A 19,734-nucleotide genomic window follows, 5' to 3' on the forward strand; every position below is an offset into this window, starting at 1 on the left:
TCTGGTGTAGAGTGGAGAGCTGTGTGTGTATATGCACCTAATAGAATTCCCGAACGAGATGCCTTTTTTCGCCGTGTTCAACCTTTCCTGCTGACAGAAAAGCGTGTACTATTCCTTGGAGATTTCAACTGCGTGTGTAGACCTGAAGATAGAACAAGCAACAAAACCCTGCAGGACACGAGTGGCGAGCTACTGTCTGAGATGATTAATGAAGCAGAATTGGAAGATATTGGCATTATAATGCAAGGTTCAGAACAAGCACAGTACACGCATTTCCAAGGCGTTAGTCACGCAAGGCTGGACAGAATTTATGTTTCTTCTGAGGTTGTGCCCTTGTGTTCCCAGTACCAGACTGTGCACGTCAGCTTCAGTGATCATTCTTTAGTCGTGATCACACTTGGGGAGAAGAAAAGGACTGTCAAGTTTAGTTGGGAATTATGGAAATTTAATGACTCATTGTTGGAGGATGACGAGTTTAGCAAGAAACTAAAATACTCAGTCAAAAGCTTGTTAGAAAAAGAGACAGACTTTATACAAACCTGGGAACAATTTAAATGCGATGTGAAAGTGGCCGCTATAGAAAGAGCATGTGTTTTAAAGTGTAAAAAAAAACAGCAAGAAAAGGAACTTCGTACCGAGCTTGATTTCATGCTCAGCATGGAAGGCGTCAAGCCGGGGTTGTACAGACAAGAAATAAAAGAGACCAAAACTAAGCTTGAACTAATAGATGAAACGAAATATCGGGGTGCTGTGATAAGGGCACGCAGCGAAAGATTTTGGCTTGGGGAGACGCCCACAAAAAGGGCGCTCAGCGACGAAAAACAGTATGCAGTTTCGAAAGAGATAAAGGAAATTTGTTATCGCAATGACGTAACTTCCGAATCTGAGGTGATTGAAAGGGCGTTTCTGGAATATTACCAAAACTTGTTCAGCCTTAAAACGCCTGATGTTGAACATTACAAAACAGCATTCCTGTCGCTAATGCCAAGAGTCGAGGAGGACCTGGCGCAGGTACTTGAGGAGCCCATAACGGCAGCAGAAATCGAAGCTGCAATACAGCAGCTGAGCTTGAACAAGTCGCCTGGGCCGGACGGCCTCGGTGCCGCACTTTACAAGGCTTTGAAAACAGAAATGGCAATAGCATTACAGCGCGTAATAAGCGAGTGTTACGAAAGAAAGTTAACTCCGCCGTCTTTTCGAACTTCCCACGTGGTGTTGATCCCAAAATCGGACGACCCGAGTAGGTTGCAGTCAGTTGAGTGTTACCGCCCAATAAGCTTAACTAACGTAGACTACAAAATTTATATGAAAGTGCTAGCCGGACGACTCCAAACAGTAATTAAAACCCTTGTTGGCCCACACCAGACCTGCGGCATAAAAGAAAGATCCATTTTTACTAACATACACGTAGCTAGAAGTGTCCTTGAATGCTGTGATGCAACGGAGGGTCGTGTCGCCATGATGCAACTGGACCTGAATAAGGCGTTTGATAAAGTTGTGCATGAAATTTTGTTCGTGCTTTTGGAACATGTGAATGTAGGATGTATCATCACTTATGGCGTGAAAATGGTTTATGATGGCTGTACATCAAGGTTCATAATTAATAACCGCCTGAGTAATAGTATTCCTGTCTTGTCGTCAGTGAGGCAGGGTTGCCCTCTTTCTCCACTGCTTTTTGCCCTTTACCTGGAGCCCTTTTGTTTAAAGCTGTTAACTACGCAAAACATTCGAGGTTACGCCTTTTGTCATAATGAAGTGAAGGTATTGGCATATGCAGATGATATAGCAGTGTTCTGCAGAGACCAGGAAAGCGTGCAAGAATTGGTGAGAGAAGCCGTAAATTTTTGTGATGCAAGTGGCTGCGCGATAAGCTGGCAGAAATGTTTTGGTTTTTGGCATGGAAAGTGGCAGGCCACGCCAGAAGTATTCTGTCGAATGAAGTGGGTAGACACGCCAGGAAAGTACCTCGGCGTGCCGCTAACCAACTACAGAGAAAGCAAAGAATATTGGGCCCATGAAACCGAACGAGTCAAAGCTCAGACAAGCAAATGGGGCGGTCACAACTTTTCCATGTCCGCAAGAGCTACGGTGTGCAACATGTTTTTAGTAGCGACGATTTTTTACGTTCTGCAAGCGTTACCTTTGCCAAGGACTTCAGTGCAAAGGTTGCACAGAGTGTTTGCAACATTTATTGGGGCGTCAACATGGGAACGTACCAGCCGATGCAATCTGTTCCACAAGGTGCGGAACGGGGGCCTAGGGTTGTCAAATTTATTTCTGAGACAGATAGTCACTAGATTCTTTTTCTTGCGTCAAGATAATGATTTTCTGCGAACTGTTATACAAGTGCGATTGTCAGAATCACTGCCTGATTATGTTGTGTCATCTATGTCTGCAGGGCGGAGTGGGTTAAGTGCTTTTTTGCAAGAAGTTGTTGCAGCAGTCCGTATTCTTCGGTCAAAATTTTCCGATGAGTATCTAACCATTGTAACAAGGAAAAAGATGTACAAGGACCTGCTTGATGTGTTTCTGCCAGTGCCTGTTTATCGCAGTGCTTATCTTCTGGGTCCCGAAAGGGATGTGCTAAAAAGAGTCAAAAGAATGCCGGTGAAGCCTTCAGTGCGTTCTTTCTTTTTTCAATTGCATACTGGAACCCTCCCAGTGAAGCCATGGTTGCAAAGCAAAGGCCTTTTTGTATCTTGGTCAGTAGAGTGTCTTATTTGCAAGAAAGTGGAAACTATAGAACATATCTTTCTCGACTGTCATGACGCTGTTTTTCTTTGGGATGTGTTGAAGCGCACACTGAAAAAAGATTTCCCCCTGACTCCTTTTGGAATACGCTTCCTACCATGTGCAGAGCCAGGTGAAGTGCCTTGCGACCTGCTAATGTTGCTCTGCATGCACAGCCTATGGCGTACGCGAATGGATGTCAGGCATGAACATGTTGTTGTGAATCCGGCTCATCAGTATTTCATTGAGAGCATCATGTATACTCAGGAAGTTTTCGGACAGCAAGCTCCTCAGCCTGAGTGGCTGCCTGTCCTCGACCAACTAAAATCATTTAACCCATTTTATCATCGTGCACTAGCTAGAAACTGACCTGTGCTTTTATTGTCATGTAATTGTATTTTTGTTTTGTTTGCCCGGCCAAGTCGGTAATAAAGAAAAAAAAAAGCCGCTATAGCTCAGCGGCAGAGCGCTGGTCTCGTAAACCAGCGGTCGTGAGTTCAATCCTCACTGGCGGCTCGAGGTTGGTGGCACTCTCTTTTTTCTCTTTTTTTTTTCATTAGATGAACTTCCGTGCCTTAACCACTTCTGCAAACTAAGAATAACTGGGCGCGACTGGGCGACGCAGAAAGCGCATGCCTCGCTTACACTTGGACTACGCTGTGCATCTTCGAGAGCGCCTGAAACGGGTAGTAAAGACAAAAAAAGCGCCGCTATAGCTCAGTGGCAGAGCGCTGGTCTCGTAAACCAGCGGTCGTGAGTTCAATCCTCACTGGCGGCTCGAGGTTGGTGGCACTCTCTTTTTTCTCTTTTTTTTTTCATTAGATGAACTTCCGTGCCTTAACCACTTCTGCAAACTAAGAATAACTGGGCGCGACTGGGCGACGCAGAAAGCGCATGCCTCGCTTACACTTGGACTACGCTGTGCATCTTCGAGAGCGCCTGAAACGGGTAGTAAAGACAAAAAAAGCGCCGCTATAGCTCAGTGGCAGAGCGCTGGTCTCGTAAACCAGCGGTCGTGAGTTCAATCCTCACTGGCGGCTCGAGGTTGGTGGCACTCTCTTTTTTCTCTTTTTTTTTCATTAGATGAACTTCCGTGCCTTAACCACTTCTGCAAACTGAGAATAACTGGGCGCGACTGGGCGACGCAGAAAGCGCGTGCCTCGCTTACACTTGGACTACGCTGTGCATCTTCGAGAGCGCCTGAAACGGGTAGTAAAGACAAAAAAAGCGCCGCTATAGCTCAGTGGCAGAGCGCTGGTCTCGTAAACCAGCGGTCGTGAGTTCAATCCTCACTGGCGGCTCGAGGTTGGTGGCACTCTCTTTTTTCTCTTTTTTTTTCATTAGATGAACTTCCGTGCCTTAACCACTTCTGCAAACTAAGAATAACTGGGCGCGACTGGGCGACGCAGAAAGCGCATGCCTCGCTTACACTTGGACTACGCTGTGCATCTTCGAGAGCGCCTGAAACGGGTAGTAAAGACAAAAAAAGCGCCGCTATAGCTCAGCGTGGTGTGATGGGAAGCTCTGAGCGCGCTTCGTTATCGGTCATGTCTGGCCGAGGTTTCGGTGAGCGACGCCCACCAGTGGGCTATCGCTTAGTTTTGCCTACGCTGCCTTCGGGAGACGCAATGAAGACAGCGGTTTTCCTTCACTGCGATATTGCCGGGCGGCCTTATCGCATACAGGATTTTCGTGAGCCTTTGGAAACTGCCGGTGTTCTACCTTTCGTGGCTGGCATTGGGGCCTTTCAAATGTCGCATGTGTGGATGTTGAAGCTGAAAACTGCGGAAGCGAAGGAACGACTGCTGACAGAAGGAGCACTTGAAGTGAAAAAACGCTATTGTGCGGTCATAGACCCCAACAAACGTGAGTTGGCCTTCAGGGTGCACTGGGTGCCCTTCTACGTGTCGAATGAATCTGTGCAGAAAGCTTTTGAAGAATTCGGAGATGTGACAGACGTCACTCGCGAGCAGTGGAACAGTCCGGGTTTCGAAGACGTCGAATAGACAACCCGTCTAGTGCGCATGGTTCTGAAGGATGGGCTCTCTATCGATGACTTGCCCCACATGCTCAAGTTTTACGGAGGGCAAGTGCTAGTGGTGGTGCCTGGACGCCCACCAATATGCCTGCGGTGCAAGAGGACGGGGCATATTCGACGCGACTGCCGCACGCCAAGATGCAGTTTGTGTCACGCCTTCGGACACGAACGGGAAGGATGCGTACGCACGTATGCGCGTGTGGCCACGGGCACGCTCCGGCGCAAGACGACGGGAGCGAGCTGCTCATGGACCAGGAGGAACTGGAGAACGCCGGAGCCCCGCCCCCTTCAGGACTCAGCGACGGCCCTGCTTCCCAGCAGCCGGAGCTGCCTGCTGGCGACGAGAATTCACAAGGTGACCCCGCTTCAGAAACGACTGTCAAGAAGGCGGATGCTGCGGCGGCGCCAGAAGAGCCAACGAGGAAGAGCACTTACGGCGACCACGACTCCGAGGCACCGATGGATGCGACAGTCGCTTCCATTAAGCGACCTCGTGACTACGAAAAGGCACCGACCACGGAACGAGAACTTCGTCGGCTAGAAAGGCATTGGAGAGGGGAGGGAGCCAAGAAAGGCAAGTTAGCCTTGTCGCGGTCCTCGTCGCTCACTCGCGACGAGAGACCGAAACAGTGAGCTTTTTAGTCACTGTTGTTTGTTTGCTGTGTGCACGCTATGGCTTATTTGAAGAAACCGCTAAAAGTTGGCACTCTGAACGTACGAGGGCTTGCCTCGAAGCGTAAGCAAGTGCAGTTGAACCGACTGTTCGGGGAGTTAGATCTAGATATCGCGGCTATTCAAGAAACAAAAGTTGAGGATGAGCAGCAAACAGATAACATGGTGCTTGGTTTTCGGTCACATTTCAATGTTTGTGTAAGCCATGCGGCTGGTTTGTCGGCGGGATGCTGTCTTTTCCTGAGGAAAAACATAGGCATAGTAGAGGAACAAATAATAACTTGTGCAAGGGGGCGGTTTATTGTGTGTGATTTCACATATGAAACATTCGCGGTGAGGGTTGTTGTCCTGTATGCTCCCACGATACAAAAGGAACGGCGGGTTTTTTTTGAACAGTTAGCCTCGTTCCTTGATTGCAGCCGAGTGCTCATATTAATGGGAGACTTCAATTGTGTTTTGGACCCGAAAGATCGGTCAAATGTAAAGGATGTAAAAGACCCGAGTGTTGACTTCTTGAGGACTGTACTCAACGAGTGCAGCTTGGAGGATGTAATATGCCTGGCGAAGAGTCAGAATCACGTGCATTTTACGCATTTTCAAGGTAGTAGCCACGCACGACTGGACAGAATATACGTGTCGCCGGAGTTTTCACCTTCCTGTGAGCAGTATGAAGTGAAGCAAGTGTCATTTAGTGACCACTGCCTAGTTACGGTAACTTTGGGAGGAAGGAAACAGCGTAAAGAAAAAATGAACTGGGATATGTGGAAACTAAACTCAAGAATTATAGAAGACGACATATTTTTAAGGAAAGTTAGAGAAATCATGGATATGTTTAATAATAGTGAAACAGGATGTATTGAATCTTGGGAACGCTTTAAGCAGGAGGTGAAAATCCATGCCATTGAGCGGTCAACCATAAGAAAATATGAAGAAAAAAAAGAAGAAAAGCAACTGCGTGGGCTTTTGACGAATTTAGGGCTTGAAGAGGAAAAAACGCCAGGCATGTTTATGCATGACCTAAAAGGCGTGAAAGTTAGGCTAGAAGCTTTAGATGCTCAGAAGTACAGAGGGGCAGCGATAAGAGCACGCACGGAAAAGTGGCTTACTGGTGAAATGCCAACAAAACGCGCGCTCTCAGATGAAAAGCGATACGCGCGGTCAAACGAAATATCAGTTATCGAATACAAAGGACAAACCCTCAGTGAACAAAGTGGAATTTCGAGTGCATTCGTGGAACAGTACCGTGAGCTGTTTGCACGCAAAGCACCAAGTGAAGAAGGGTTTCGGGAAAACTTTTTGCCACTTATGCCAATATTAGGAAATGAGATTACTGAAGAACTAGAGAACGAAATAAGTATTAAGGAAATAGAGACAGCAATTAATGAATTGAATGCCGGAAAGTCGCCGGGACCTGACGGTTTGACTGCGGCCTTTTATAAGAGCTTTAAATGTGACCTTGCCATTATGCTCTATAAGCTTTTCAAAGAGTGCTTTGAGGTCGGTAGGCTGCCACCTTCGTTTAGCAATGCTCATACGGTCTTAATTCCGAAGACAGATGACCCAGCCAAGCTGGTAAAAGTAACAAGCTATAGACCGATCACGTTAACAAACGTTGATTATAAAATTCTGATGAAAGTGTTAGCCAAGCGATTGCAATACGTCATAAAGGATATTGTAGGACCTCACCAAACGTGTGGAATAAAAACAAGAAGCATATTTAAAAATATTCATGTTGCACGCAGCGTGCTCGAGTGCTGCGATGCTTTAAATAAGAAAGTGGCTATGGTTCAAATTGACTTTGAAAAAGCATTTGATCGGGTATCTCATGAAATACTCTATTGTTTGTTGGAACATATTGGTATTGGCTCGGTTGTTCTCAAGGGGGTAAAAATGGCTTATGCATGTTGCTCGACACGCCTTATTGTAAACAAAATATTATCTGAAAGAATTGATGTGAGGGCATCTGTTCGACAAGGATGTCCACTGTCCCCTCTACTTTTTGCAATTTATTTGGAGCCTTTTTGTAGGATGATAACTTCGAGCGAGCACATCCGAGGTTTTAGGTTGGGAGCCTGTGAGGTGAGAATACTGGCATATGCAGATGATGTGGCCCTCTTTTGTGAAGACCGCAAAAGTATTGTAGAAGCGTTACAAGTAACCGAAAGGTTTTGCAGGCAAACTGGTAGTGCTGTTAATCTGGATAAATGCCTCGGAGTTTGGCATGGGCAATGGGACTTAGAACCAGAATCGTTCTGCGGGGTTCGATGGGCTACAACTCCCGGGGTTTATTTGGGAGTCCCGCTGGACAAATATGGGGAGAATACCAATTACTGGAATGATAAAGCGGAAGAAATGCGGGACCGGACCAAAGGATGGATGGGCCGTAATCTTTCTATTTTCGCGCGTGCAACTGTATGTAACACCTTTCTTGTGGCAAAGATCATGTATTTACTTCAAGTATTATATTGTGCACGAACCAATATCCAAAGGTTTCATCGGGTTTTTGCGGTTTTCATTTGGGCGTCTAATTGGGAACGAATTCGCAGAGATAATCTCTTCCGGAGAGTAAAGGTCGGGGGACTGTCTCTGATGCATCTCTATGTGCGGCAGGTTGTTTTAAGGTTTTGTTTCCTGCGTGACCAAAATGACGCCTTTCTGCGAACATTCATACAAATCATGTTATCCAGTGCACTTCCAGAATTCATTGTCTCTTCTTGCAGTGCTCGGCGGTACACAGTGTCTCGTTTCCTGCGAGAGGTTGTCTGGTCGTTCAGGTTTTTGCAAGTGCGGTTCTCTCTAGAGTATTTAGCGAATGTAACGCCGAAGCGATTATACAAGGATCTCATTGAACAGTTGTTTCCAGCGCCACTGTACAGAACCTTATACTGTGAAGGCCCTGGGAAAGACGTTCTCAGGCGAGTTAAAAAGATGACTGTTGCACCTGGCGTCAAAACATTCTTTTTCAAACTGCACACCGGAACCCTACCAGTAAAAACATGGATAGAGGAAAAGGGCCTTTTTGTTCCTTGGGGCTCGAACTGTCTCCTGTGTAGAAAACCGGAGACGGTAGAACATGTGTTCCTGGATTGCTGGGATGCGGTGTTCTACTGGGATGTTTTGCAAAGAACCCTAAAAAAGGACTTGCCATTGACACCGCGCGGAATTCGGTACTTGACTACTGAAAGTGATGTTGCACAGTACGACCAGATTATGTTATTGGGCCTTCACAGCATTTGGAGGAGTAGAATGGCTGTTCGACATTGTGACTTGAATGCACGATCGGTATGTGATTATTTTGTGGAACATGTGTATAAATTAAGAGAAGTCTTGAAGCAACAAGATTACGCTGATGATGTATTGAGTCTGATGGACCAACTTGTGTTAATGAAAGTCCATTAGACACGGTTGTCTGCCAAGGGGCATGACAACTGCGATATTTTACTTATGTATTCATTCATGCAATAAAGAAAAAAAAAAGCCGCTATAGCTCAGTGGCAGAGCGCTGGTCTCGTAAACCAGCGGTCGTGAGTTCAATCCTCACTGGCGGCTCGAGGTTGGTGGCACTCTCTTTTTTCTCTTTTTTTTTCATTAGATGAACTTCCGTGCCTTAACCACTTCTGCAAACTGAGAATAACTGGGCGCGACTGGGCGACGCAGAAAGCGCATGCCTCGCTTACACTTGGACTACGCTGTGCATCTTCGAGAGCGCCTGAAACGGGTAGTAAAGACAAAAAAAGCGCCGCTATAGCTCAGTGGCAGAGCGCTGGTCTCGTAAACCAGCTGTCGTGAGTTCAATCCTCACTGGCGGCTCGAGGTTGGTGGCACTCTCTTTTTTCTCTTTTTTTTTCATTAGATGAACTTCCGTGCCTTAACCACTTCTGCAAACTAAGAATAACTGGGCGCGACTGGGCGACGCAGAAAGCGCATGCCTCGCTTAAGGCCCAACTCCAATCTCACTTCCGAGGCGTCGCGCCGCGCGTCACCGCGCGCCAGGCGTCACAGGCGTCAGCCAGAACCAGTCTGCGCATGCGCGCGGCGTCAGACGCGAGCAGCGCGTGCGCTGATAGCGCTGACGCTCCTATCTGTCCCTGCCAGATATTTGGCGCGCGGCGCGCGGCGCCGCGCGCGCCGCACAGAGTGAGCGAGTGTCGATGGCGCTGCGGGTTTTGCGATACAGCATCACAGTGAAAAGGCGTGCTTAATTATTTGTGTACCAAATACATTCCACACGTTTTAAAATCATTTATTTACTCGAATTACTACCTCTCACCACTCTTGGCAGTCGAACTGCTTTTAGCAACACCAACCCAGACGCGAGCGGCGCGAGCCAGTTCCCGGAGAATGGAGATGTGTACCTCTCTCGACGCCCGACGCGGCGCGGCGCTCAGCGCGCCAGCGCGCGGCGCGACGCCTCGGAAGTGGGATTGGAGTTGGGCCTTTACACTTGGACTACGCTGTGCATCTTCGAGAGCGCCTGAAACGGGTAGTAAAGACAAAAAAAGCGCCGCTATAGCTCAGTGGCAGAGCGCTGGTCTCGTAAACCAGCGGTCGTGAGTTCAATCCTCACTGGCGGCTCGAGGTTGGTGGCACTCTCTTTTTTCTCTTTTTTTTTCATTAGATGAACTTCCGTGCCTTAACCACTTCTGCAAACTAAGAATAACTGGGCGCGACTGGGCGACGCAGAAAGCGCATGCCTCGCTTACACTTGGACTACGCTGTGCATCTTCGAGAGCGCCTGAAACGGGTAGTAAAGACAAAAAAAGCGCCGCTATAGCTCAGTGGCAGAGCGCTGGTCTCGTAAACCAGCGGTCGTGAGTTCAATCCTCACTGGCGGCTCGAGGTTGGTGGCACTCTCTTTTTTTTTTCATTAGATGAACTTCCGTGCCTTAACCACTTCTGCAAACTGAGAATAACTGGGCGCGACTGGGCGACGCAGAAAGCGCATGCCTCGCTTACACTTGGACTACGCTGTGCATCTTCGAGAGCGCCTGAAACGGGTAGTAAAGACAAAAAAAGCGCCGCTATAGCTCAGTGGCAGAGCGCTGGTCTCGTAAACCAGCGGTCGTGAGTTCAATCCTCACTGGCGGCTCGAGGTTGGTGGCACTCTCTTTTTTCTCTTTTTTTTTCATTAGATGAACTTCCGTGCCTTAACCACTTCTGCAAACTAAGAATAACTGGGCGCGACTGGGCGACGCAGAAAGCGCATGCCTCGCTTACACTTGGACTACGCTGTGCATCTTCGAGAGCGCCTGAAACGGGTAGTAAAGACAAAAAAAGCGCCGCTATAGCTCAGTGGCAGAGCGCTGGTCTCGTAAACCAGCGGTCGTGAGTTCAATCCTCACTGGCGGCTCGAGGTTGGTGGCACTCTCTTTTTTCTCTTTTTTTTTCATTAGATGAACTTCCGTGCCTTAACCACTTCTGCAAACTAAGAATAACTGGGCGCGACTGGGCGACGCAGAAAGCGCATGCCTCGCTTACACTTGGACTACGCTGTGCATCTTCGAGAGCGCCTGAAACGGGTAGTAAAGACAAAAAAAGCGCCGCTATAGCTCAGTGGCAGAGCGCTGGTCTCGTAAACCAGCGGTCGTGAGTTCAATCCTCACTGGCGGCTCGAGGTTGGTGGCACTCTCTTTTTTCTCTTTTTTTTTTCATTAGATGAACTTCCGTGCCTTAACCACTTCTGCAAACTAAGAATAACTGGGCGCGACTGGGCGACGCAGAAAGCGCATGCCTCGCTTACACTTGGACTACGCTGTGCATCTTCGAGAGCGCCTGAAACGGGTAGTAAAGACAAAAAAAGCGCCGCTATAGCTCAGTGGCAGAGCGCTGGTCTCGTAAACCAGCGGTCGTGAGCTCAATCTTCACGGTGTCCGTTAGCACCGCACGAGCAAGTGCAGTTGTTTGAACACGGTATTATTTACTACATAGCCAGGAAATGCTAGGCATCATTTGCTGGTCGTTCGTCAGATGCATACAAGCAAGACTGGATTTGAAAACAATTATATTCATGGGCGTCCGGAGGGGGGGGCAAGGGGGGGCGGCTGCACCCCCCTGGAAAATCACTCAATCGAGCCGTGAGTGATGGCCGCACGCCAGGGGCGGTGGTGCGCTCAGCCAAAAGGGTAAAAGCAGCCCCGCTTCGACGCTTGGTCACATCTGCGAAATGCCGCGTCCGGGCGCGCGTCGTTCCGCCGTTTTCAAACCACGCCACCGCCAGCTCTGCTGAAGGACGACCTGTTGCAGACATGCAGCGGCACCGGCGAGCATGTGTTTCGAGATGGGTGTCTGTTTCTTTGATCTCTAGAGAGATAGCGACACGGAGGCAGACAGTGCACAGGGCACAGGTGGTGGTGGTGGTGGTAGTGGTTTATTTTTAAAAAAAAATAAAAATAAAAAGTGAAGCAAAAGAGTGTTGCCGGCCGCGGCAATTGCTATCTAATATCTTAAGCACCCGAGCTGCAGCCGGCGGAAACGAAAGGGAAAGGGAGAGGATAGTGAGGAAAAGTATAGAGGGGAGCGACAGCGAGAAAGGACAGGGGAGAGCTTTGTACACTATTTACAAAATACAAAAGTAATCAAGTTCGCGCCGCTCGCGCGCTAAGAGGGCACAGGTCGCTCGCTAGAATCAGGATACGTTCGTACGCCGGCCACTGATGAATTCTTGAGGGGGGAAGGACAAATCAGCCGTGTCCACCCCCGCTTTGTCGGGCTGCTCAGGGGCAAGCGGGCGACGAGTTGGCGCCGCCGCCGCTCGCTGTCTCCTCCGATCCACGGGAGAGCTCAGTGCGGTAGAAGCGCCGCTTTCAGAACCTTCGGCAAAGGGGATTAGCTGCTTTTGTTCACGGCGACGCAGTCTCCAGAGGCGCCCCCACACCAGCGTTCCTTGCGTCTTCTCCGAAAACCAGCGCCTTTGGTCAACGCAGCCCGATGGCGACTGCCTGGCTCGCCTGTCACCTCTGGCTGGGCCTCAAATCACAACAGCGCCCATGTACTGTGCGTGTCAGTGCATGGTAAAGAGACCCAGGTGGTCGACATTATCCGAAACTCTGTACTACTCCGTCCCTTATAGCCTGAGTCGTTTTGGGGCTCTGAACCCCATAAAAGCACAAAAACAAATTTTCCGACCGAATTAGTTGCGGGTGTCCCTTCCCCTCGGAAGTCGCGCGGCGTTCCTTAAACCCCAAAAGTGCGCATTCGTGGATATTGTGGCAAGTAAGCCCTTGCACATGTGCGCGCCTCTGTGTTTGTGCTTCGGTGTTTTTAGTGGCGGGTTGTCAACGAAGGTGAGAACAACCAAGACAGCGGACGAGAAAACGACGAGCGGCGAGCAGTGTGTGTGCGGTTGCTCGACTGTGCGGATGCGCGAGCAAGATGGAGCGAGGTTTATGAAGCTGCGAGCGTGCATTTATCTTGTAAATATGTTTTCGTTGTATATAGTCATCTTTTGTTTTCAACGTACTCGTTCAACCATTTTTCCAATCAATATATATGATGACTGTGCACTGAGAGCGTGTAATGAAGCACAGAAATGAATTTATCACCCGTGTAACTACGCAATTCGCCCAGAAAAATCCGAGGCGCCTACAGTTGCTGTTCAAGGAAGACTGACTGAGTGACTGTAGTTGCGTGTTTGTGAACATATTGCGCTGTGTGCTGGTCATCAATTCGGGTGAGTCGAGAACCCGTATGCAGTAAGACTGAGCACTTCGAGTATTGATAGTATCTTTTTGCATTTTTATTAATTTTAATTGTTTCTTTGTTGATAAACTCCAATGTATCTCTACAATCCGCGCTTTAATTTGCTGCTTGTAATTTTCTTTCATGTGTGTATTTTACTTATTTTTTATTTATATATAAATAAATAAATTTACTCCGCAAATAGTGCCTTTTCGCTACGAATATACCCCCCCCCCCCCTCCGGCGCCAACAACCAATGGGCCCCCCCCCCTGAAAACAATTCTGCGGACGCCCTTCCCTACAAATCTCGCAAACACAATCACATTACAAACACCTGCCTATAAAAAGTATTTACGTTACAGTAGAAGCACTTGGGTAAAGTAATTACGCAATTACTTTTGAATTCCTTTCTGGGTTTTGACGCATTCAAGGAAGCACACCAGAAGAGCGCTCCTTTAAACATTTCAGCTTTCGTTATTGCACGGCAAATGAGCTGCGATGCGGGCGTTGGAAATTTTGCTTTGGAGGGTGCACTTGGTCCCGCTGTGCTGCCTTGTGTGTTGGCGTAGTGGGCAACTGTAATCACGAAATTCATAAAACTGCTGATATCACCCTTCATCGAGGTGTAGAGTTGATAACTGCCATCTTCATGTGGTCCCGTCCACTTGATTTTGAAGAATATCATCCGTGTCGTCAGTTCACTGTTCTGCGAATACGGTTGCGAGCAGGAGCGGCCAAGATGCCAATTAATTTTGATGCTCGAGTTGCTCGTCCCGGAGCACGCTGGCAAACACAACTGGTGTGTGGCATTGACACATATTTTTGTGCGCTGCACTCTTAGAAAAAAGGTAGTAGTGCTTACTAACTTTTGGGGTAGTAACATGGTTGTCACATATGTTACTACCCTGTTAGTAAGTGCAGTTATTAACGGGAAGGTTAGTAACAGTGAGTAACCCATTTAGTTAGTAACGGTAGTTACCCGCAGTTAGTAACGGGAAACTAGTAGTATTTACTAAGAAAATGAATAGAAACTCGCATATGCTGCTAGGTTCTTCGTACGGTGTGCTGGCTTGGCTTGTCAAATATATGCGTACTCGTAGAATAAAAAAGAGCTTCATAGCCAATTTGACTAATTCCGGAATCCAGACAGAGCGATCAGAGCGTGCTGGCCGTAAATCCTACACTTAGCTAGGTTTAAGCTTATCGCGCGTTACATGTAGAAATTATGCGAGGTGATGGCAGCAACAACCTCACCGTGCGCGCACAAAGGGTTCAGAATGCAGGAAAAGCACAAATCATAGTCACACGTTGCATAGCGCGCGCACATGTAGGGTTGTTGTTGTTTTGACTGGGAGAAGGATGAAAAGAAAATTGCACGGGCCTGCCTACTGGCTCGAGCCAAGCCACCACCGCTGCCGCGTGCAGATAGAGGGGAATTTGAAGGTCAGAGGAAAGAGAAAAAGAAAAGACGCGCGTCGCAGCAACAACCGCGTCCGCCAAAGCGGACGCTGCTGAAGAAACAGATACGCGGCCGACGCCGCTATCGCTCCACCACCTCCCTCCTCCTAGGGAAATCTTTCTCAGTCTTATATACTCCGTAAATCAGACTCGGGCGATCGAGTGGCTCTTACCGGTTGAGTTCAGATACCAGCGGTAATTATGAAGTTGAGATTGTAGAAACAGCTTAGTCTGCATAAACATTTGCCCCTGCAGAAATGTTTAATTACAAAACCAATTTATTAGCACGAGAATCTGCGCCAGCTTATATTCTTTGACTTTATTTTACGGTGAAAGGACGGCTATTAACTAGGTAGTAACTAGCGACCATAGTTAGTAAAAAGGTAGCAAGGGCTACTTTTACTAACTATACCTTGAAAAGGGTAGTAAATAGCTGGAAAAAAGTAGTAAAACGCAGTCAGTTATCAACTGCTGCACTTACTAACTTTTTTTAAGAGTGTAGCATTACTGACCGCGGTGAGCTATTTCAGCTGTGTGTGGTCCCTCTGCGTCATAAAAACAAATTCCCGGACAGAAAAGTTCCACGGGGGGTCGGATTCGAGCCCAGGCATCGCTGCGAGAAATTCTTTGGAGCGTTAGCTCTTAATACTCGCATTCGTCACGGTTAGTATAGCCTGAGTCGCTTAGGGACGTTAAACCCTCAAAACCATCAGTGTGAAAAACAAGGTCATTCATCTAAAATGGCGGCCGCAACGGCATCCGCGCATAGCATACCACGTGACAAAAACAGGCGATTAATAACCGCCATCATCAGAATACAACCAAGTGGCACCATACCACGCGACCCAATACGTCGCATAGCAGCAGCGCAGCCAACGTTGGGCGGCTACCCGCGTATTCTTGTATACCTTGTTGTAGCGACTGAGGTGCAGTTGGGCCTGCCCACTGGTTCAGCTGAGCCTCAGTCGCTGCCACGTGCAGACAGAGGAGAGTTCAGATGCGAGAGAGAGAGAACAAACATTTATTGTCCAACAGAGAAGGTGGGCGCCCCAACACCAGGGGGAGACACCGCCTTGGAGTGTTGTTCCTCGGCGGCCGGAAAGTTTGAAAGAAAAGACGCGCGTCGCAACAACCGCGTCCGCCGAAGCGACGACGCCGGTTGTAACAAATCCTCTCCTTATCCCACCATCCAATCTCTATTATGCGTTGTTGTTGTTGAGACTGAGAGAAGGATGAAAAGGAAATTGCACGGGCGCCAACTGGCTCCAGCCGAGCCACCACCGCTGTCACGTGCAGATAGAGGAGAGTTAAACGATAAGAGGAAAGAGAAGAAAAGACGCGCGTCGCAGCAACAACCGCGTCCGCCGAAGCGGACGCTGTCTGAAAAAATATTGAAGGCAAACAGCGCAACCAACTCGCCCGTTTGGCTATAGCGCTCACAAAATAGATAAGCGGCCGTAGCCGCGCTTCGTCACCTGTTATGCTCAGGGTGGATGTTAGGGCGAGTTGGTTGCTCATGATGAAAAACTGTAGCGCTCGAGACAAGGACACAACGAAGACGACAACACATGCGCTATCCTTTAAGAAAAATCATCTCCTTCTTTGATAAATGTACAGACGGGATGCTTACACACTTATCTTCTAAATTTTTTATTCGTCTTGCTTCAACAATCTCCCGTGTTAGCTGTTTCCTGCTTTTGTTAATCACCTGGCATTCATCGAACTTCGGCATGCATGCATCTGGTTTACATTCCTCACAGTGTTCTGAAAGATTACCTTTTTTATGCGAAGCATATTACTAGAGTTACACTACAGCCCGTCGAGCGCGGCGGTGGAGCTACCATTGACCTTTAGCGTGACACCACGTGACAACATGACGTCACAGCAGAGGAGAGATGGGCTGCCGGCTCGCGCGGTCGGCCGCGGCGGTGGAGGCTCCACATCAGAGGCGCGGCGGCTGACCACGTGACAACATGACGTCACAGCAGAGGAGAGATGGGCTGCCGGCTCGCGCGGTCGGCCGCGGCGGTGGAGGCTCCACATCAGAGGCACTGCAGCTGACCACGTGATGCTACAGCAGCGGTATAAAGCTGAGCTTGCCTCGCTTTACTCTGTCTTTTACTCTGACCTCTTATCTTTCACCTGCCTTCTATCTGCACGTGGCAGCGGTGGTGGCTCGATCGATCGGCTTGAGCCAGTTGGCAGGCCCGTGCACTTTCCTTTTCATTCTTCTCTCAGTCGCAACCAACCAACCATCTCCGGGCACTGTATCTGTTCTCGCCTCGGCGAGCGCGGCTTCGCCCGCTTATGTTTTTTGAGCAGCGTCCGCTCCGGCGGACGCAGTTGTTGCTGCGACGCGCGTCTTTCCTCTCTAACCTTCCTCTGATCTTTTAACTCTCCTCTATCTGCACGTGGCAGCGGTGGTGGCTTGGCTCGAGCCAGTAGCAGGCCCGTGTAATTTCCTTTTCATCCTTCTCTCAGTCACAACAACAACAACAACTCCGGGCACTTACGAGGCGGCCAGGTGTTGGGATGCCGCCTAGAAGCAGGGCTGATTTGAACGAGAAGCGAAAGCTTCAGCATGCCACAGAGACCGATGAAGAGCGGGATGAACGTCAACCAAGGAAAGCCATGTATTACCAAGCCTAGCCATCAATATGCTTTGCATCTGACCAGGCTTAACCTTAGTAAGCCTCAGCCAATTTTTTATTTTCTATATTCCTATTGTGCTCCTGTAGCCTCTCGTTTAGGCACCTCCCGGTCTGGCCTACGTATACCTTACCACATGACAGTGGCAAGGAATACACAACACCTTCTGCGCAGTAAACAAATTTCTTGCCGTGATTCTTTGTAAAACTTTGATGTGTTGCAGTCTTTGTGTCCTTGACTCGAGCGCGACAGTTTTCCAACCTGTTATGCGTTAGTTCTCCTATATGTACTCCTGTGTGTGAGGAGTTCAAGTGGGACCAGCGGGTCGCACCATTGGTACACAGATTATGGACCACCTAATTGGCGTAGGATGCCTAGGGTGGTATCAAACGATTTAGCGTGTTACGGAGCATAACATTACTAGTAGAATCAAAGCGTAGCGCATCATAGGGATCCTTATCGACGACCTTTGGTTCCCCAAACTGTGACTTCTTGAAACTTCAAACGTCCAGTACAGCCAAACTAATTGACATAGGACATTCGAAGTGGTGTGAAACAATCTGTCTTTTTGCGCTGTACATGTTGGCATCACAAACTAGATATCTGGATATAACGCAAATTTTTAGCGGTGTAGCAAAGATGGCTAATGATGCAATATTCGTTCGACATTTTTAACGCTCGATACTCATACGCTGCCTCAGCGTATTGCTCTTTTTTTCTTTATTTTCAGTCTTGCTCACACAGGAAAATTCAAACACATGTGAGAATGTTAAAAATCTCATCGGTAGGTCCTTTGGCGTGCATACATTAAAACTTCTTCGTATTGCACAGATAATGCAGAACAGGCAACCATTCAGGGGGTTCAGGTTGTGCTCTGTATATAGTTCTCTAATGAGGTCAATGCTCGCTATATAGTTTTCCTGGACAGGATGTGTATCATGATCCGCGTGAAGAAACGCCATTCATGTCATCCATGTACTGTGCAGTGCCAGAAGCACGAACATATCGGACAGGATACCGTCTTCGCGTCCAACTGGCAAGAAACGGACCCCACAACTGCTAATGGGCAGGTCTTCAAGGTACATTGGAGGATGTCACATTGGAACACAGCGTCCCAACAGTTTCGGGTTGTTTGCACAGTTAACAGTTAGTTGTCCATGGGATATATATATACCTTTATCAGCTAGCCACTGTTTTACTGGTAGGGTTTATGGTTTATGGGGGTTTACATCCCCAAGCAACTCAGGCTATGAGAGACACCGTAGTGAAGGTCTCCGGAAATTTCGACCACCTGGGGTCCTTTAACGTGCACTGACATCGCACAGTACACGTGTCTCTAGAATTTCGCCTCCATAGAAATTCGACCTCCACGGCCGGGATAGCAACCAGAAGGGTTTCGGAATACAGATGGGAAAAAAGGTAGGCTTTCGGAATGCTGATGGAAAAAAATTATGTCCACTGGATCCCGGCCTTGCGCTCATTCTTTTCACCCATGATAGTACGTCATGTCCAGGACCAGAACTAAACAGCGATCTCTATGTTGGTATATTATGTCAACGAGATCTTTGTAGAATTTTTTTGCATTTTACAGTCAACAGATTACTCTTTTGAAAAACGCGAGCTCAGAATTTCCGCTGCCTGCTCAACTTCACGAAGGAAGCTTGCAATACGGCTGCACATGTAATTGTCTGAGGACAACACAAAACCTGGCAAGTGGTTGCACAAACGTAGCCAAATGACAGTGCACAAAAAAGTTATTCTGGTCATGAAGGAAAAGAAAACGTGACACAAGTTGCCTTATAAACAAATGCGACAAGCCTATGCCTCTGGCTCGAACAGAGTGGAACAAATTCGCGCGGCTAGTCCGTTGGCCCGTTGATTTCCATACAAACACCGCGAACACTCTGTAAAGCTTCTGCACATTGACACCCGCCATGCAGAGCACTTGCAACACATACCATATCGTCGCCAGTGCGAACACTGACAGGTCATGACTGCCCCATGCGGTCGTTTCTTCTTTTATCTTTTCTGTTTCCATGTACCAGTATTCCTTCGTCTCTCTCTAGACTTCCAGTCGCACTCCTAGATATTTGGTCGGCAAAGCTAGGTGACCAGTGCTCGCCGTCACCCAGTGCCGTGCCAGAATTCGGAGCTCTTGTCCCAATTAATAATACTACTGGTTTGGGTGCAAGAGGACTTAGCCAGCTTGGCAACTGCACTAATACTTTCACGGTTATTACAGAGCACCGTCACATCATCAGCATAAGCAAGTACTTTCACTTAACTTGATTCAAGTAGAAAACCATATTTTGTTGGGTTCGCGATAATCGTTAAACACAAGGGCTCCAAGTAAATGGCGAAAAGCAGTGGTGATAGCGGACGGTGCGGACGCACTGAATTCCGGACCAGAATATTAGCACTAACAGTCTTTTTAACAATTATGTGCGTGACGCCGCCAGAATATGCCATCCTCAGGCCACCCAAGAATACAGAGCCAATTTTCACGTGTT

At 48.2% G+C, this 19,734-nt stretch overlaps 11 non-coding genes across 11 annotated transcripts; all 11 read left to right on the plus strand.

Moving 5' to 3' along the window:
* The first annotated feature begins 3,174 nt into the window (after positions 1-3,174).
* TRNAT-CGU (transfer RNA threonine (anticodon CGU)) lies at positions 3,175-3,246 on the plus strand. Its single transcript has one exon. It is a non-coding gene; the product is annotated as a tRNA-Thr (tRNA).
* Positions 3,247-3,436: 190 nt separating this feature from the next.
* Positions 3,437-3,508, plus strand: TRNAT-CGU (transfer RNA threonine (anticodon CGU)). The gene has a single exon. It is a non-coding gene; the product is annotated as a tRNA-Thr (tRNA).
* A 190-nt stretch (positions 3,509-3,698) lies between these two features.
* TRNAT-CGU (transfer RNA threonine (anticodon CGU)) lies at positions 3,699-3,770 on the plus strand. The gene has a single exon. It is a non-coding gene; the product is annotated as a tRNA-Thr (tRNA).
* Positions 3,771-3,959: 189 nt separating this feature from the next.
* On the plus strand, positions 3,960-4,031 carry TRNAT-CGU (transfer RNA threonine (anticodon CGU)). The gene has a single exon. It is a non-coding gene; the product is annotated as a tRNA-Thr (tRNA).
* A 4,886-nt stretch (positions 4,032-8,917) lies between these two features.
* On the plus strand, positions 8,918-8,989 carry TRNAT-CGU (transfer RNA threonine (anticodon CGU)). The gene has a single exon. It is a non-coding gene; the product is annotated as a tRNA-Thr (tRNA).
* Positions 8,990-9,178: 189 nt separating this feature from the next.
* TRNAT-CGU (transfer RNA threonine (anticodon CGU)) lies at positions 9,179-9,250 on the plus strand. The gene has a single exon. It is a non-coding gene; the product is annotated as a tRNA-Thr (tRNA).
* Positions 9,251-9,943: 693 nt separating this feature from the next.
* On the plus strand, positions 9,944-10,015 carry TRNAT-CGU (transfer RNA threonine (anticodon CGU)). Its single transcript has one exon. It is a non-coding gene; the product is annotated as a tRNA-Thr (tRNA).
* Positions 10,016-10,204: 189 nt separating this feature from the next.
* Positions 10,205-10,276, plus strand: TRNAT-CGU (transfer RNA threonine (anticodon CGU)). The gene has a single exon. It is a non-coding gene; the product is annotated as a tRNA-Thr (tRNA).
* Positions 10,277-10,457: 181 nt separating this feature from the next.
* Positions 10,458-10,529, plus strand: TRNAT-CGU (transfer RNA threonine (anticodon CGU)). Its single transcript has one exon. It is a non-coding gene; the product is annotated as a tRNA-Thr (tRNA).
* A 189-nt stretch (positions 10,530-10,718) lies between these two features.
* TRNAT-CGU (transfer RNA threonine (anticodon CGU)) lies at positions 10,719-10,790 on the plus strand. The gene has a single exon. It is a non-coding gene; the product is annotated as a tRNA-Thr (tRNA).
* Positions 10,791-10,979: 189 nt separating this feature from the next.
* On the plus strand, positions 10,980-11,051 carry TRNAT-CGU (transfer RNA threonine (anticodon CGU)). Its single transcript has one exon. It is a non-coding gene; the product is annotated as a tRNA-Thr (tRNA).
* The last annotated feature ends 8,683 nt before the right edge of the window (positions 11,052-19,734 follow it).

This window comes from Amblyomma mixtum, chromosome 5, assembly GCF_055824585.1.
Source record: "Amblyomma mixtum isolate Tamu chromosome 5, ASM5582458v1, whole genome shotgun sequence".
Classification (NCBI taxonomy): domain Eukaryota; kingdom Metazoa; phylum Arthropoda; class Arachnida; order Ixodida; family Ixodidae; genus Amblyomma; species Amblyomma mixtum.